Source organism: Oncorhynchus clarkii, chromosome 17 (genome assembly GCF_045791955.1).
Source record: "Oncorhynchus clarkii lewisi isolate Uvic-CL-2024 chromosome 17, UVic_Ocla_1.0, whole genome shotgun sequence".
NCBI lineage: Eukaryota > Metazoa > Chordata > Actinopteri > Salmoniformes > Salmonidae > Oncorhynchus > Oncorhynchus clarkii.
In genome coordinates, this window is record NC_092163.1 from 17,800,546 (window position 1) to 17,807,247 (window position 6,702).

Below are 6,702 nucleotides of genomic sequence, written 5' to 3' on the forward strand. Positions count from 1 at the left end.
AACTAAATGTAGCTTCATGATGTTTTCTTTAAAAAAATGGAATGTTCATTTTAACAGTTGATTTTGAGTCTGTACGTGTTGGCCCAGAATTACAGCTCCCACCTGTGGTCTATTTGTGCCACTGCACAGCCTTAGGCTTGGGCACTTCATAGTTGAGCCCCTCGAATTCCTCGCCTGGCTTGAGCTCCGGGCCAGGGATCATAACAGTCTGAAACGGAGGAAATAAAAGCCAGTGAGCAGAAATTACAACCAGACAAATGGGCGCTCATATTAGCTTGTGTGTACCATACTAAGAACACTGAGTGAGGAGATCTAAGGCCAGTCCTAAAACTGTCTGAGACAAAACACATATGGTAAATAAGTTGCAGTACATTACAAATCATTTAAAGTCCATTCAGGTAATGAACTGAAAATGTATTCAGGAATTTCATTAGTCATCTAATAACTTTCTAATCAACCCTTTGGTAAACAGTGTCAAACGGGCACATCACCACTTTTTAACCTCATTCATTTGTGAAGTGGCCCTTTAATCAGAAAACTTGCTATAGACTCAAATGAAAGGTCACCTTGACGATGGGTTCCTTCACTGGGGCCCAGGCTGGTACTATCTTGCCATGTAACCTCCACATGCCGTAATGGTTGACGAGGTGCCTCTCCAGAACCAGGTACTCCAGCACATCCCTGGGCTCCTCTTCGCTCCCCATCATTAGTCTGCCGAAGCGGTCGTAGACGGCCAAGGACTAACCCCCAGAACAGACAGGTTAACAATTTAGGAATGATGTTAATTCAGGTAACACATCAAGGTAACACAACCCTTAGAGGATTACGGTGACACGAGGATGTAGCCATGAGTGGGACAGATTCAGGGGTCCAGAGAAGGTAGGGGGGAAAGGAGAAAAGAGAATGTGTTAAGAGAGAATTGGTTCACTCATTACTAATTGGTTCACTCTTTACTACTATGCTAATGCTATTGCAATGTGAACGTTTCAGTCTATAAATATAGCTAAAGCTAAGCATAGCACCATTGTCTCCTTTTAATGTTTCAAAATGTGGGATTCCATAGTACCCAACCTGTGTGTTAAATACTTGTTTAACGGCTCATCGTGACACTATTCCAAAATTATGACAACCCTTTTCGGAGTGACACACTGTGTGTTTGCGACTGTCTGTCTCACCTGTCTGGAGTGCATGCGCACCGTAACCTGCCCAAACATGTTGCCTTTGCTGACCATGTCTGGACATTGGGCGTGCACCACCTTGGGCGGCTCCAGGGACTCCACGAAATGCCACCGCAGAGTCTTGTAGCGGTTCCCCCTCACCATCTCCTGCACAGGATGGACAGACCGTGAGCTAATGCCATCTAAGCTAAAAGAGCATCCCAAAGACAAAGACAAGTAACTTATAGGTTACAAGTATAATTAACATTTTATCATACTATTTCTTAGTAAAATACCTGGTCATTTCTGTACCGTAAAATTAAGTACAATAGGCTTGGGCAATAGAGACCACGTGAGGTCGGTATGTGCTAGCCCACTACTTATTACTAAGAAATGTCAAATAAATTATATCCAACTCAGGGCTGCAGCTATGCATTTTGTTTGCTAACTGGCTAGATGTCGTCAAGATCAAGCGTCTCGCTTACAGCAGGGACATTCAATTCCCTCCTGGATCAAGAGCCCGGTTGCCTAAATTGTTTTGAGCATTTAAAAACAGAGCCACATTTGCATACCACAGTATGATACAGAAACGGTATGACAATCCATATGCCGCCCAACACTAAAGTGCAACCACACAAACACACTATTTGCAGCAGAAGCTGCCATTTTTATAACATCATGATAACACTGGGATTGTATCAGTGCAAATAGAACTGAGGATAAATATACATGATGAAATAAACAACTGTTTATACAACACACAGGCTAACAGTTAAAGAAAGTGTACTGGTGATGGTGACAACTGCCTGAAGGAGGGAGAACATACAGGGTAACATCTTTCTGTCACAAGGGAGTGATACGCTTAAAAGAGCGACTGCCCCCAAAAAGCAACATCTTAATTTGATAGCGACCTGTGGCATCGATGAGCCAAAAATGTCCAAATTTACTAAAGTGTAAATAGGATTATTTCTGTCATAAAATAAGTTGTCTCAACCAAAACTGAGATTTGCGAGATAGCAAAAAATGGTATATCACGGAATAAAGGGTACTGTAACAGTTTTCCTTGGGTTGTGTTTATTTCAATCCTGCCCACATACCCAAAGCAGGCAGCACCCAAGTAATCATCAATTTTGAGCGCAGCTGCACACAACCAGATTTTAATGCCCGTAGTCAATTTGGTTTGACATTCAATATACCTATGGAGCTAGTTAGGGACCATCGGTAAAATACACACTGTACAGTACATTCAGAAAGTATTCAGACCCCTTGACTTTTTCAACATTTTGCTACGTTACATACAGCCTTATTCTAAAATTGATTAAATTGTTTTCCCCCCTCAATCTACACAGAATACCTCATAATGACAAAGCAAAAACAGGTTCAGAAGTTTTTGCAAGTGTATTAAAAATAAAAAGCTGGAATATCACATTTACATAAGCATTCAGACCCTTTACTCAGTTGAAGCACCTTTGGCAGCGATTACAGCCTCGAGTCTTCTTGGGTATGACGCTACAAGCTTGGCAATCCTGTATTTGGGGACTTTCTCCCATTCTTCTCTGCAGATCCTCTCAAGACCTGTCAGGTTGGATTGGGAGCATCACTGCACAGCTATCAGGTCTCTCCAGAGATGTTTGATCGGGTTCAAGTCCGGGCTCTGGCTGGGCCACTCAGGACATTCAGAAACTTGTCCCGAAGCCACTCCTGCGCTGTCTTGGCTGTGTGCTTAGGGTCGTTGTCCTATTGGAAGGTGAACCTTCGCTCCAGTCTGAGGTCCTGAATGCTCTGGAGAAGGTTTTCATCAAGGATATCTGTACTTTCCTCCGTTCATCTTTCCCTCTATCTTGACTTGTCTCCCAGTCCCTGCAGCTGAAAAACAACCCCACAGCATGCTGCCACCACCATGCTTCACCGTAGGGATGGGGCCAGGTTTCCTCCAGACGTGACGCTTGTGCCAAAGAGTTCAAGCTTGGTTTCATCAGACCCGAGAGTCTTGTTTCTCATGGTCTGAGAGTCCTTCAGGCAAACTCCAAGCGGGCTGTCATGTGCCTTTTACTGAGGAGTGGCTTCCGTCTGGCCACTCTACCATAAAGGCCTGATTGGTCGAGTGCTGCAGAGATGGTTGTCCTTCTGGAAGGTTCTCCCAGCTCCACAGAGGAACTCTGGAGCTCTGTCAGAGTGACCTTGAGGTTCTTGATCACCTCCCTGACCAACGCCCTTCTCCCCCGATTACTCAGTTTGACCAGGAGGCTAGCTCTAGGAATAATCTTGGTGGTTCCAAACTTCTTCCATTTAAGAATGATGGAGTCCACTGTGTTCTTAGGGACCTTCAATGCTGCAGACATTTTTGGTACCTTTCCCAGGTCTGTGCCTGGACACAATCCGGTCTCGGGAGCTCTACAGACAATTCCTTCGACCTTATGGCATGGTTTTTGCTCTGATATACACTGTCAACTGTGGGACCTTATATAGACAGGTGTGTGCCTTTCCAAATCATATCCAATCAATTGAATTTACCACAGGTGAACTCCAATCAAGTTGTAGAAACATCGCAAGGATGATCAATGGAAACAGGATGCATCTGAGCTCAATTTCAATTATTATTATTTTTTATGTTTTGGCTTTGTCGTTATGGGGTATTGTGTGTAGATTGATGAGAAAAATATATATATAATCAATTTTAGAATAAGGCTGTAATGTAACAAAATGTGGAAAAGGTAAAGGGGTCTGAATACTTTCCGAATGCAATGTACATGGGACAACATTTTAAATGTCAATAGCTCTTTATTTCAATAACAAACTATAAATTGTAGAAATTGATATACAAATATTAAAAGCATTTGAGACATCTAAAAGATGCGCAATATGAAAATATTGTCCCCTTTACATTGTGTAATTTATTGACGGTCCCTAACTAGCCCCAGAGATAGGCTATCCAATGTCAAACCAACTTCGCCACGGACACACTAGTTAGCTGAAGCTAATTGGCAAAAGAAGTTGGTTAGCACTAGCTAGCCTAGGTGACTTCAAGACAAGACCTGGTTAGACTGTTTCAAGTTATCTAGAAGGCCGAGTGACTAACTGTGTACTGTTTTGGCAGAGTGAATGTACAAACACTTACCATGTGCGAACACACAAAAGACACCCACATTAACCCCCCTGCTGCATTTTCTTAATGACCTAGCCGAAAAACTAGGCCAAATCAGGTAGTTCAGATTGACAAACAAGATTAGCATAAACAGACTTTCACAGCAAGCTATATCAGTGAAAGGAATATATCCATTATGACCAGTGAGTCACTATCTCACTTCCATTAGAAATGCCTCACTGGAATAACTTGGGACACCACCCACCCCTTTCACAGATCATCTTTGCCTGGTAGCCAAGAGTGTAAGCAGGATAGGGAGCAGTTGATTTGGGTCATATGAGAGTGAGTGTATCTCTTACTGTGTGAGAGTGTTGTGCGCGTCAACGAAGATCTCCTGAGTTTTCACTGGGAACACCTTTGTGGTGAACTCAGCGTCATGCTCTTTGATCTTGCGTATCCTGCAGTGGAGAGAAGGTTTGGTGTTCCCACTTTAAACGAACTACAACTTTTAAGCCTTCATAAACCCTTTATAAGGCTTTCATGAATGGACTATAAAATCTTTATAAGTTTGTTTAAAGTGTGACCGGGTTTGTTTCAACGCAAAAGACGTTAATGCAATATAAGAGACAAATAGGTACTCAGTCTAAGTCTAATGGAGAGTAAGAATTTCTAACAAGTACATGACAGACAGTCTTTGCTTGCTGGGAGTATTTGAGTGTGTGTGAAAGATAAGGAACAATCACTCAATATCCTACAAAAATATAAATGTTAGAGTGTGACCCAGGAAGACTGTCTTACACTAGCTGGGAGGCTAGCTGATCTGCTCTGTGTGCTGTTTCAGGCCCTCTTTCGACAGACTGGAGAGACGAGCATCACCTTCTGGGGGGATATAGGGGTCAAACACTCCCGCTGTGGTAGTGGAAAGGAGAGAGATATTGGTTATTGTGACTACGTATATTATAAGCTTCATTGTAACAGTGGCAACCCTCTTAACTTTGATTCTGTGTACAAGAAATGGAAGGTTTGAACTTTAAGATAACCATATATATAATATGGCTGATACTGTACCGGTCTAGCTCGCTTTGAAAACAAGTCTACAACATATCTTCTCAAAATGGCTGCCAGTCTTACACTACTGCTGATATGCAGTAATCAGCAGTAGTGTCAGACTGTCTGACATTTTGAGAAGTGTATACGCACATAAACAGGTCTGTCTGTACCAGTGCAGGCGATGTTGATGTCTCTCTCCATGTACTCCTGCCTTAGGACAACACCTGCCGCTCTGGCTTTGGCCTCCTGATCTGCCGACGCTGCTGCCTTTCCTTTTTTCCCCACTGCGGGGGGAACGAAGTAGCGCTTCTTGGTCCTTATCGGGACAACAAAGGGCAGGGGATACCGTACCTCCAGCGAAGCCTCTGCATTCTGCACGAGGGAAAAGCAGGTGGATTAGATAAGAAATCATGGAGTACCAGTCTATGCATAAAGGTTATAGCACACTTTGTTCATGTGGTTTGCAATTCATGGAGATTAGAGATTTGCTATTCGTTATTATTGTATGGTTGATATCATAATATGATGGCACATTCGAGTACATTTTCGTTTATGCATTTAATTGAACAAACAACTTGGTTTTGGAAATAAATACAAAAATGCTAGTCAAATAGACTGAAGTAAACTGTTATAAAATGCAATTATGACATCTTATTAAGTTACATGTATTTTAAGTTGGCTACGGTGATTGATTAATGAGTATAGACTAGCTAGGTAGCTAAACTGGTTTAAAACTCAGTTGAGTTCCAGAAAGATCTGCTTGCTGGGTTGAGCTAGGTTAACTTAGCAAGCCACTGCTGATTATAAACCTACAGCTTTCGGTGGCATTTTCTGGGGCTGAGCAGTCAATATTTCAATGAATTATGTGTAATTTATAGCTAATGTAATCAAAATTCTCTAAAATAATACCTTTAAATTGCTGAATCTCATCCGATGCAGAGGCATTAATGCCCTTCTCATGGACGTCGCCATATTTGCTGTCAGACTCAGTTTGAGGTGTGTTCAAGAACAATAAACCTGTGCTGTGCTGCGCATTGTTACGATTCTTCTTGAAACGTTTTGGGGGTCACTTTGGCTATTCCACCTTGCTCTGCATTTTAGAATAAACTATTACTGTTTAGTTTTTTTTTATCTTGAGAATCTCTGCTTTCAGTTATTGTTAGTTTATAGATCAAAGATGTATAGATCAGAAGACCAACAATCTAAGATTTGTCTACAAGGTGTGGCCCAACAATTAACCTTCTGTGCAACATGGTCATTCCAACGTCTGCATAGGCCATGCAGCATTTATGATGTGAGCCAACTTATGCTTGGCTTTGCAACTGCATCACACCATCCATACACATCTGACCACATTTTTGGATCAAGCATAAATTGGCTCTTATGGATGCAGGCTACAATACCAGTTAC

General features: G+C 42.1%; 1 pseudogene; it reads right to left on the minus strand.

Annotated features, from left to right (window-relative positions):
• Nucleotides 1-6,396, minus strand: LOC139369358 (large ribosomal subunit protein mL45-like; annotated as a pseudogene).
• Nucleotides 6,397-6,702: the final 306 nt, after the last annotated feature.